The following is a 12,787-nucleotide window of genomic DNA, read 5'->3' as shown; positions in this document are numbered from 1 at the left end:
ATTTGTAAAGCTGCTATGAGGGTGAAATGAGATGATGCAGGAAAAGGGCCTGGCACAATGCCTGACATATGGTGAGTGCTCAATAAACGTGCACCATTATCAATATTATTGTTGCTACAATAGGAGGAAGGGGATGTGAGATCCTGGCCTTCAAAAAGGAAGCTGCCAAAGACTCATCCTCTCATCTTAGGTGATATTCCTTAGGTGATATTTAAGTGATATTTCTGCAGATCTTTTCAAAAAAGGCATTTGTCCTTTCTCCCCAATGAATTTAATCACAGAGTTACAGAAGCCCACTGATCAGAAGTTAACTTTATGTTATTAAAAATGTCCTGAAGGCAAATTATTCATTATAAAATATATCCAGAAAAACAATATTTCCTTCTTAAAATGCAGGGAAAACATGTTTGTTTGAGATATTATTTTAAAAATTCAATTATGTGTGAATAACAGTTTAATTTTTGGAGCACTGCTCTATCATGGCTTGATATTTTTACCCTCAAAAACCATAATATTTGAGAATTGAACTTGCAAATTGAGATTGTGCCTGACTATGCTGAAGAGTATATGAGAGATTAAAAGACATGTTTTCAAAGATTGTCAAATGAGTAATTCAACAAATATCAGTCTATCAGGATAATTCTGAAATGGGTAGTGTAAATGGCTAGGGATTTCATTCGGAGACATCACTGCCCATCAAAATTGCAAACATCAAACATGAAAAACAGAGTTGAATTTTCAGAGTTAAATACTTTTTTGGCTTCTCTTAGTTGTCTGACACAAAATGATTTCTCCACTAAATACACTTTAAAAATAAATAATTCTATGAATAGATCATTGCTGAGTAAAATGCTCTTAACTACATACACTCAGCTAACACTCTTTCCAAATGCTAGAGAACTGCTTGAAAGTGCTAAAGATATAGACAAAAAAGTAAAAACAAACAAACCAAAACAAAACAAAATAACATTTTTGGTGATCCAGGTTAGGTCTCATTCTGGAAAATGTCACAGACTATGTGATTGGTCAGATGGAACTTCACTCTTCAATTATGTCTATCAGAGAGGGTGCTGGTGTAATGGCTGGGACACTGGGCCATGACTCAGGACTGAATTGGGATGGGCATCCACTCTCTGTTACTGTGACTTCTCAACAGACTGTGGCAGTTGGGAACGCTTTGGCATCATTGTTAACTCGTTAAAGTCATGCCAGAGTCCCAGAGAAGTATCTGTTCCAGACAAACTTTTTTTCTTCTCCTCCTTGCCCCTTCTATTTTTAAAGTTACTATATATATTTATACACTGAAAGGTTGATAAGACTATAAATACTTGTGTACTACCATCCAGCTTAATGATTAGAACATTGCTTATATCAGTTCAAGCCCCCTGGGTAGCACCCTCTCCCACTTACCCTCCTTTACTGCCCTTTCCAAAGGTAACCACTGTCCCGCATTTGTGGTTCGTTAGTCACACGTACTTTACATTTTTATGACATATCTAGGTACACATAAACAAAAATCCTACATAGTTTAACCACTAAAGAATATCTCTTAAAATATGTTTTTGCATATTTTAAACCTTTTGTAAATGGTATACATATTATATCTCAAAATGTATTTATGATACTTATCTCTTTTGATACATTTACCTCTAGCTCATTAATTTTCATTGCAATATCATATCTATTGGATGACTACATCATTATTTATTAATATTTATCCATTCTTTTGTTAATGGACACTGGGGTTCTTGTGAATTTGAGGCTATTAAAGATAACTCTGCTATGAACCTCTTTCCATGGCCCTTATGCACATATGGGAGAGTTTTTGTGAGGTATCTACCTCGGGGTAGAATTGCTGGACACAGGCCACTTGTGTCTTCAACTTCGTTAGAAACAGGAAATGGCTGACAAAATAGGTCAAATCGGTTTACACTCCCCTCGGTAGGGTATCAGAATTTTCATTGTTCCCCATCTGACGCAATGCCTGCCATTCTCAGACTTTTAATTTTCAATAATCTAATGGGTGTGATCATGGTTTTAATTTGCATTTCCCACATTGCTAGTGAGGGTGAGCATCTTTTCATATGTTTATTGGCCATTTGGGTTTTCTGTTTAGTACCTCTCCTTTCCCCGTTTTTCCTATTAGGTTAGTCTTCTGTTTTTAAACACATTAACTATTTTTCTGCCCACCTCCATTCTTGATCCAACATCCTCTGTAGGTTTGGGAGGCTGCATGGTATAGTAGACATTACATGGAATAGGGAATCAAACGTCTTTGAACTGATTCCCAGCTCCATCACTTACTAGCTGTGTGACTTTCAAAACTAACTTAAATCCTCTGTGACTCGGATTCTTCAGAAGTAATGAGGAACAATAATAATAGCAACTTAGTGTGCTACAGGAAATAGCAAATGAGATCATACAGGTGAAAGTGTCTGTAAGCTGTAAATTGTTATGCAAAGGATAATTGCTATTTCACTAATTATTATCTGTCCTTGGTTATATCTGTCTATAAAATCAGGACACTTCCACCAAGATATTCCCACTACAGTCATAATTAAGGATGAATATGAGTTCCTGAGTGGGCAAGTAAAAGGCAGGAAAGTAACAAATGCCATTTTCCTCTATAGCTCTCCCTAACTTTAAGCACAGTTAACAAACTCCCCAGCCCCCAAGCATGCTTTATTCTTCCTTCTGCTATGCCAGAAATTCACAGGAAAAAAGAACTAAGGGTAATGTTCAAAGCTCTCACAGTTCCCTGCCAGGTCTAAAGAGTAGTTATTTGAATTATAGTGATTAATATTATCTATTATAGTGAGTTTTAATGTGATCTTGCTATTTAGAAACAGAATGAGAACTAATTGTGGTTCTTAGTAAGACTGCCTTCTAAAATTTATGGATATTTTCCACTCAGAGCCATTTTTCAAGTCATCAAGCAAGCAAGTGATAAAGGACCCTGCAATAATACCTTTGTGGAGCTACTCAGAAGGTTTCTGAATGTAAAAGATGAGGGGCCAGTTATCACAGGACAGAACTATCTAACAACTTGACACTACTTAACTGCTCACTTTAAAAGTAAATGGATGCCTAGGGCTTCCCTGGTGGTACAGTGGTTAAGAATCCACCTACCGATTCAGGGGACACGGGTTCGATCCCTGGCTCAGGAAGATCCCACATGCTGCGGAGCAACTAAGCCCGTGTGCCACAGCTACTGAGCCTGTGCTCTAGAGCCCACGCTCTGCAACAAGAGAAGCCACCACAATGAGAAGCCTGTGCACCGCAACGAAGAGTAGCCCCTGCTCGCTGCAACTAGAGAAAGCCCGTGTGCAGCAACAAAGACCCAACACAGCCAAAAATTTAAAACACAAACAAATAAATAAATTTATTAAAAAAGAAAAGGAAATGGATGCCTAGACACTGTGTTATGCCAAAACTATTGTAGATGGAGACGTAAGCAAACATTTGCTTATTCAGAGGGAGAACTCATTGGGTAGGATATTTATAGACCATGCTGTATGAATGTCATTTACATGTTGTGAAGTAAAAATATGAGCCACCTGGTATGTGCCTTCTGATGGTGCCATGCCAAGTCCTGAGATAGACTGGGCTTATGAGCACAGAAACGGACATCATTAGGAAAACCAGCTCTAGGTCTAACCCTGTTGGCCTACTTAAATGGGAGAATTGAAAAAGAGTCACTTGATGTCTCCATCTCTCAATTTATTCTTTTATAACATTAGAATTAAAATATCTCCTCCATTTCCTCTTTCACAGGGCTACTTTGAGAATGAGATCATGCTTATGAAAACACTTTTAATTTTACCAAAGAAAGGTTCTCCATAAAAATAAGATGCTGCATTTCTTTTGAGAGCCTAGCACACATTTTCATGGCCATATTGCCTGCAAGGTTACATTGTTTCCTATATGGCCATTCACTTTAGGACATATTGAGGTCAGATGGTTTTAGGGCTATTGCCTTCAGGTGTATTGGTCAAATTTGGTGTGACTGATGAGCTTGGTGTCTCCAACAGGGCTGATCTCATAATGACCTGATTCCCAGTTATGGGATTTCAAAGTGCAAGTGAAGGAGAATGAGGCTGATGAAGCAGGAAGTGTCAACTGCTGGCCTGTATGAGAAAATGTTCTAAGGTAATTGGTTTCTTTCTTAGTCATGGAAATCAAAATACGATATTGGAGACCTCTTGGGTACTTCATCATTTTGAATAAAATAGAGCATTCTTTAGTAAAGCACTGATTGCTTAAAATGGAGGTATTTTTATACCTCTTTCCTCTGCTCCCACCTTCTTTGAGTCACTGTGGCTACACAACCTTCCTTTTCAGCTGCTCTCACTTACCACCTGCTGTCTACCTTCCTTAAGCACCACCTTGGACCAGACTAGAATAGTTCACTTCACACTCCATTCTGATCCTACTATCTCCTCTATTAACTTCAAACTACTCAATCTTCAGAACTGCTGCTTAACACTCTTTACCACTAGCCTTTCCAACTTGTTTTTGTATTCACCTGCCCCCCCCATAAGTTACCTTTCTTAGGAAGCTGGTATCTTTACTGTTCATAATTCATAACTTGATAACTTGCCTTTTAATTTGAATCCTGCTGTTCCTCTATCCTCAAGTTCACTTCTTTTCTATGTATAACTTCATTCCAGATAATTCATTTCTTTCCTGACCTCTTCAAAGATATCTTCCATTATTCCTACACAGATCGCTCCTGTCTCATGTTTGTGACCATAAACTCACCTCAAACTTTATGCCTTTGTGAGAGTTTTCTACCTGTTCCAAGTTTTTTCCGTAAAATATAGAGTATCATTACTATGCTGAGAACTTTTTAAGTATTTAGGATAAATTCTCATTAAATAAAGGATAGAAAGGCTTAGGAAAAGAAAAACTGGATTGGATTTCACAGCTAAATTCACTGCTGTGTTTCTAACTTGTTTTTGCCAAGTCACATAGATTTTTGTTAAAAGAAAAAATAAAATCTCACTGACTACTCCTATCCCACCAATTACATGTATTTTACATTGAAAATTACTATTTTTTGAGTTTCCTCTCCAGCTAATACAATTTGACTGTCTTTTCTTCTTTCTGAGGCTTGTGTTTTTTATAATAACAATATACGATTTTATTATAACAGCCAATTTTATTATAATATTGAATATTCATTTTCCCTTTATTCTATAACCCCCCAAGACATAATAAATTTTGACATGTACTTTTGGGCATGTGCCACTCACCACTTCAATGAAATTGAAAATAACTGTTCTTGATAAAATGTATTCCCCAAAGTGAAGCACTGTGCTATGTCAGATAGACAAATAAAATTAAAGCTGGGTCTCCTTGGGTTGTTCTTTGAGAAAGTCATTCATCAGTTTCATCATCTATAAAATGGACTAACAGTAGCTGTTCTATCTACCTTATAGGAAAGAGATGTCTGTGAAAATGCTCAGCTATCATGATATTACATATATAAATATACATATTAAAAATTTTAACAAATGACTGATAAAGATTCGAAAGTAAGAATATCCTAAGAAGGAGAAAGAATAAGTAGTTCCGTTTTTAAAAAAGAAACTGCTGAATTTTATTAAATTATTTGGCAGTTTGCTTGCAGAAATTTGAGAGGACAGATAATGTTCATCCTTGTAGCTGAATACACTGTTTCCCAACAAGGAAGACTAGTGCCTCATGAAAGTATCCTTAGATTCCTCATTCCCTTCTGGAATAGAAGTACAATGTGGTTAGGGTGGAGGGATCAGAAAGACAGAGCATGGGTGAACTGTGTGTCATGGGCTGTCGGGGGGGGGTGGATGGAACGTAGAACATCCACACGTGAGGGTCTTGGCATTTTCTCAACTATGTCACAAAGTGAGAAAGGTCTGATGATAAGTATCCCCCAGATAAATGGGCTTTTGCCTTGCTTTCTCAGTTTTCCTGATGAATTTGTTACAGGGTTCAATGCTTCTTATTGCCCCCAAATTTTTCCTTATGCCTAAATCTAATTCCTTTTGCTAAAAATCACTATTTCCTCAATTTCCATTCTCATAAAAGTGGAAGCATCAGTCTTTTGGAACAATTTAAAGTGGTTTCTAAAATTCCCGAATGGTCTCTTCAGAGTGCAAGTTATAAAAACAGCCAACAACTGGAGAAGATTCCATCGTGGAGGTTCTGGAACTTACCATCATTCTATTGACTTTAAACATCTGTCTTGCAAAGAGCATTATTGCAGACACCAACAAATTTTGCAGAAATGCAAAAGCAAATACTTAGGTTATGGAAGGTATAGGAGGCAGGACAAAAGCCTTCATCAGGAGAATTTTAGTTTGTTAATTCTTATGTGCTACATTATAAATGACATTGTGAATGAAAATGAGTTGAATTGATCTGTAGCACTAACATAAGATGTTTTAATCCTCTTTCTTTTCTTTTTTACATTATAAAACCAAGTATGGCATAATGGAAAGAGCACTGATTTAGGAGTCAGAAGGTTTATGTTTATGGCAGAAAGTTTATGCCAGGTATGCCAATAATTAGTGGTGTCAATCTCTGGGTCTTATCCCTCATTTGTTTACTAATTTATTCAGCAAAGATTTACTACCATGAGTCAGGCACCATAGCATAAATAGAGAAGATTGAAACAGATGATTTCTAAGACATTTTCTTCACTCTGAAATTCTAACACTAAGGTCCTTGGATTCTACCTCTTAGCTATGTCTGCAATTGTTCCACCACCCTAGGTTGCGAACTTACCCATTGTATGAACTCCTGCAACAGTCCCTTAGCTGGTCTTCCTGATGTCATAGCAGGAAAGACTAGGGAAGGAGGAGAGGGAAGCCTAGCATATGGAATGACTCAATGAGTCTGTGGGATTATGAGGTTACCTAATCTCACCCCATATTGACTAGGATTACATGGAGTTGTTAATAAGCCCCCTCTTCTGATCAGGATCATCTCAGGAACCAGGAGAGTGCTACTATTCTGCAGGTCACAGGCATTAGTTTCAGGGACTCTAAAGCACTGGGCACTGCCTTCCACCTGCTTCTCCGTCAACTCGTTTTTCATACCATACTTTCTGATGTCCTTTCTACTTAATATCTTTCAGTGCCTGCTCATAAAAAGAGAATAGAGTCCAAGTTCTCGAGCTCAGCATATAAGTCTCTCAGTCTACATTTTCACCATCTCTTGCCTCTTTCCAACCTACTCTGTGCTTTAGTTGGCCAAGCTCAGAGCTACGTCCTACACATGCTACATCTTTCCATCCTCTCACTCTTCCCATGCTTTGTCTCCACTAACAAACTCCTAGTTACCCTGTGAGACCAACTTCACTTTTTCGATCACCTTTCTGACCATCATTTATTGTTGAGAGTTAGCGACCTCTTCCTGTGTGTTACTCTTCCTGACATCTTAATTCTTCTACTTTTCTAACCACATTAATCTCACCTAGAGTTTCTCTGACTATAGTGGCTACCATTTTAATATATTTAATATTTATCTGGCATTTAACAAATTCTATTTTACCTTATCCTTCAAAAATCCATTTGAGGTTATTACCATTGTTACCTGTATTTTATACATGTGGAAACTAAGCTAGGAGAACTGAACCTTGGTAATTAGGTAAGATTTAGGAATTGAACCCAAGTTTTAACACAAATGTTAAGAATTTCAAACAGACCAGGACATATTTTGACTTGGGGACACTTTTGTGTCTTTCCAGTCGTACCAACTGACATGCTGGGTAAAATATCCTTAATTCCTGAATATGAAAATTGAGAGACGAACTGCAATATTCTTTTGATTACTCAAGTTAATAGAGGGAAGCAGTGAAGCAAATAATTGCAAACTGGGGAATCCACTGTAATATCCCAGTCCACTTTCTGCAGTGCTCCAACATAAGCTGTTTGGAAGAAGGTTTTGAGGATGCTGAGGCAGAGAGGTGACAGGGCACTGTAACCCACAGAACTCTGTAACCATCATAAGCTATAGTATAAATTATTTCAATAGCTATGTGATTTGGGGCAAGAAATTTAACTTTTCTTGGTCTAGTTTCTTTTCATGCATGGAAAATCAGAAAAGGTAGTTTCAAAGGTGCAGCTTTAAAAGTTCCTATATCAGACGAGAATGTGGAAAGCCATTCTACTGCACTCATATAAGGCATTGGGAAATTTCACTGGTGCTGTTAAACAGATAAGTGACAGGCCTTTGGGGGCTTACCCCAAGGTTCCTTGATTTTTGACAAATAGCCAGTGATTCTAACACTCATATATAGGCAAAAGGATACCAAGATATTGGCATGGCACCTTGTTTCTCAAAAGAATGAAAGCCTTCTTAATCATATTTTATAATTTCATCTGTGTGACCTGGTGCAGATGCCTAATTAAAAGCTTGGTTTTAAAAAAAATTATGTTTAATCAGCATGCATCCGACAATTACTCTCTGGCAGATGTGAATTAGGCTGACGATATATTTACATTTCTTTTGTGTTTGGCACTGAGTGGTAAGATATATTTAAATACTTGCATTTTACTTTGTGGGAAAGGAGGAAGAAAGAAATATATTCAAAGAGAATCTAAAGACACTGATTATTTGCTGATCTGGCAGAGATGAAACAACACTTCAGATTAAAACTATAAGTAAAAAAAAAAAACTATAAGTAAAGCCACAAAAAGAAAGTACAAAAGACTGTTTTTTTTTGTTTTTTTTCAAAAGACTGTTTTTGTTTCCTTTTTTTTCTTTGCAAAACTCCGAAGAGCAGAGGCTTTCTAAATACCTTCCTCATTTTAGGAATTCAATAGCATAAAATGTTCAGTGAATCTATTTCCCTAAAAGAATGCAATGACTTTTAAACAAAGACAAGAGAAAGAGACAAATATATTATCAGAGGGACTCTATAAAATGAAAATAGCTTCCTGCATCTAAAGATACCTTTGGTCCACCAGAGACCTCCTGGTCCCATGTAATATCAAATGGCAAAAGCTCTACCAGAGATCTCCATCTCAATGTTAAGAACTAGTTCAACTCAACGACCAGCAAGCTACAGTGCTGGACACCCTATGCCAAACAACTAGCAAGAAAGGAACAGAACTCCACCCATTAGCACAGAGGCTGCCTAAAATCAGAAGAATGTCACAGACACCCCAAAACACACCACCGGATGTGGTCCTGCCCACCAGGAGGACAAGATCCAGCCTCATCCACCAGAACACAGGCACTAGTACCCTCCACCAGGAGGCCTACAAACCCACTGAACCAACCTTACCCACTGGGGCAGACACCAAAACAATGGGAACTATAAACCTGCAGCCTGAGAAAAGGAGACCCCAAACACAGTAAGTTAAGCAAAATGAGAAGACAGAGAAACAAACAACAGATGAAGCAGCAAGGTAAAAAGCCACCAGATGAAACAAATGAAGAGGAAACAGTCAGTCTACCTAAAAAAGAATTCAGAGTAATGATGGTAAAGATGATCCAAAATCTTGGAAATAGAATGGAGAAAATACAAGAAACATTCAACACGGAACTAGAAGAACTAAAAAGCAAACAAACAATGATAAACAACACAATAAATAAAATTAAAACTTCTCTAGAAGGAATCAATAGCAAAATAACTGAGGCAGAAGAACGGATAAGTGACACGGAAGATAAAATAATGGAAATAACTACCTCAGAGCAGAATAAAGAAAAAAGAATGAAAATAATTGAGAACAGTCTCACAGATCTCTGGGACATTAAACACACTAACATTCAAATTACAGGGGTCCCAGAAGAAGGAGAGAAAAAAAAGGGACTGAGAAAATATTTGAGGTGATTATAGTTGAAAACTTCCCTAATATGGGAAAGGAAATAGGCAATTACAGACAGGAAGCACAAAGAGTCCAATACAGGATAAATCCAAGGTCAAACACACCAAGACACATATTAATCAAACTATCAAAAATTAAATACAAAGAAAAAATATTAAAAGCAGTAAGAGAAAAACAAAAAATAATATACAAGGGAATGCCCATAAGGTTAACAGTTGATTTTTCAGCAGAAACTCTGCAAGCCAGAAAGGAGTGCCAGGACATGTTTAAAGTGATGAAGGGGAAAAACCTACAGCAAAGATTACTCTACCCAGCAAGGATCTCATTCAGATTCAACAGAGAAATTAAAACATTTACAGACAAGCAAAGGCTAAGAGAATTCAGCACGAACAAACCAGCTTTAAAACAAATGCTAGGGCCTCCCTGGTGGCGCAAGTGGTTGAGAGTCCGCCTGCCGATGCAGGGGATACGGGTTCGTGCCCCGGTCTGGGAGGATCCCATATGCCGCGGAGCGGCTGGGCCCGTGAGCCATGGCCGCTGAGCCTGCGCGTCCGGAGCCTGCGCGTCCGGAGCCTGTGCTCCGCAACGGGGGAGGCCACAACAGTGAGAGGCCCGCATACCACAAAAAAAAAAAAAAACAAAAAAAAAAAAACAAATGCTAAAGGAACTTCTCTAGGCAGGAAACACAAGAGAAGGAAAAGACTGACAATAACAAAACCCAAACAATTAAGAAAACGGTAATAGGAACCTACATGTTGATAATTACCTTACATGTAAATGGATTAAATGCTCCCACGAAAAGACATAGACTAGCTGAATGGATACACAAACAAGACCCGTATATATATGCTATCTACAAGAGACCAACTTCAGACCTAGGGACACATACAGACTGAAAGCGAGAGGATGGAAAAAGATGTTCCATGCAAATGGAAATCAAAATAAAGCTGGAGTAGCAATTCTCATATCATACAAAATAGACTTCAAAATAAAGACTATTACAAGAGACAAAGAAGGACACTACATAATGATCAAAGGATCAATCCAAGATGAAGATATAACAATTGTAAATATTTAGGCACCCAACACAGGAGCACCTCAATACATAAGGCAAATGCTAACAGCCATAAAAGGGAAAACTGACAGTAACACAATCATAGTAGGGGACTTTAACATGCCACTTTCACCAGTGGACAGATCATCCAAAATAAAAATAAATAATGAAAAACAAGCTTTAAATGATACATTAAACAATAGGGATGTAACTGATATTTATAGGACATTCCATCCAAACACAACAGAATACACTTGCTTCTCAAGTGCTCATGGAACATTCTCCTGGAAAGATTATGTCTTGGGTCACAAATCAAGCCTTGGTAAATTTAAGAAAATTGAAATCGTATTAAGTATCTTTTCTGAGCACAAAGTTAGGAGACTAGATATCAATTACAGGAAAAAAACGTAAAGAATATAAACTCATGGAGTCTAAGCAACATGCTAATAAATTACCAAGTGCTCATTGAAGAAAACGAAGAGGAAATCAAAAAATTCCTAAAAACAAATGACAGTGAAAACACGACAACCCAAAACCTATGGGATGCAGCAAAAGCAGTTCTAAGAGGGAAGTTTGTAGCAATAAAATCCTACCTCAAGAAAAAGAAACATCTCAAATAAATAACCTACCTTACACCTAAAGCAATTAGAGAAAGAAAAACAAAAAACCCCCAATGTTAGCAGAAGGAAAGAAATCATAAAGATCAGACGTGAAATAAATGAAAAATAAATGAAGGAAATGATAGCAAAGATCAATAAAACTAAAAGTTGGTTCTTTGAGAAGACAAACAAAAGTGATAAACCATTTGCCAGACTGATCAAGAAAAAAAGGGAGAAGACTCAAATCAATAGAATTAGAAATGAAAAAGGAGAAGTAACAACTGACACTGCAGAAATACAAAAGATCATGAGAGATTACTATAAGCAACTCTATGCCAATAAAATGGACAACCTGGAAGAAATGGACAAATTCTTAGAAATGCACAACCTGCCAAGACTGAATCAGGAAGAAATAGAAAATATGAACAGACCAATCACAAGCACTGAAATTGAAACTGTGATTAAAAATCTTCCAACAAACAAAAGCCCAGGACCAGATGGCTTCACAGGCGAATTCTATCAAGCATTTAGAGAAGAGCTAACACCTATCCTTCTCAAACTCTTCCAAAACATAGCAGAGGGAGGAACACTAGCAAACTCATTCTATGAGGCCACCATCACCCTGATACCAAAACCAGACAAAGATTTCACAAAATAAGAAAACTACAGACCAATATCACTGATGAACACAGATGCAAAATCCTCAACAAAATACTAGCAAACAGAATCCAACAGCACATTTAAAGGATCATAAACCATAATCAAGTGGGGTTTAATCCAGGAATCAAGGATTCTTCAATATATGCAAATCAATCAATGTTGTACACCATATTAACAAATTGAAGGAGAAAAACCATATGATCATCTTAATAGATGCAGAAAAAGCTTTCGACAAAATTCAACACCCATTTATGATAATAACCCTCGAGAAAGTAGGCATAGAGGGAACTTACCTCAACATAATAAAGGCCATATATGACAAACCCACAGCCAACATCATTTTCAATAGTGAAGAACTGAAACCATTTCCACTAGACCAGGAAGAAGACAAGGTTGCCCACTCTCACTACTACTATTCAATGTAGTTTTGGAAGTTTTAGCCACAGCAATCAGAGAAGAAAAAGAAGTAAAAGGAATCCTAATCAGAAAAGAAGAAGTAAAGCTGTCACTGTTTGCAGATGACATGATACTATACGTAGGGAATCCTAAAGATGCTACCAGAAAACTACTGGAGCTAATCAATGAATTTGGTAAAGTAGCAGGATACAAAATTAATGCACAGAAATCTTTTGCATGCCTGTACAGTAATGACAAAA

The 12,787-nt window shown here is 37.3% G+C and overlaps 1 protein-coding gene across 1 annotated transcript in view; it reads right to left on the bottom strand.

Annotated features, from left to right (window-relative positions):
• MAGI2 (membrane associated guanylate kinase, WW and PDZ domain containing 2) overlaps positions 1-12,787 on the bottom strand; it is a 1,346,582-nt gene that overhangs the window by 234,201 nt on the left and 1,099,594 nt on the right. The window lies entirely within an intron of this gene.

Source organism: Mesoplodon densirostris, chromosome 9 (assembly GCF_025265405.1).
Source record: "Mesoplodon densirostris isolate mMesDen1 chromosome 9, mMesDen1 primary haplotype, whole genome shotgun sequence".
Classification (NCBI taxonomy): domain Eukaryota; kingdom Metazoa; phylum Chordata; class Mammalia; order Artiodactyla; family Ziphiidae; genus Mesoplodon; species Mesoplodon densirostris.
This window is presented reverse-complemented; position numbering and strand designations above follow the sequence as displayed.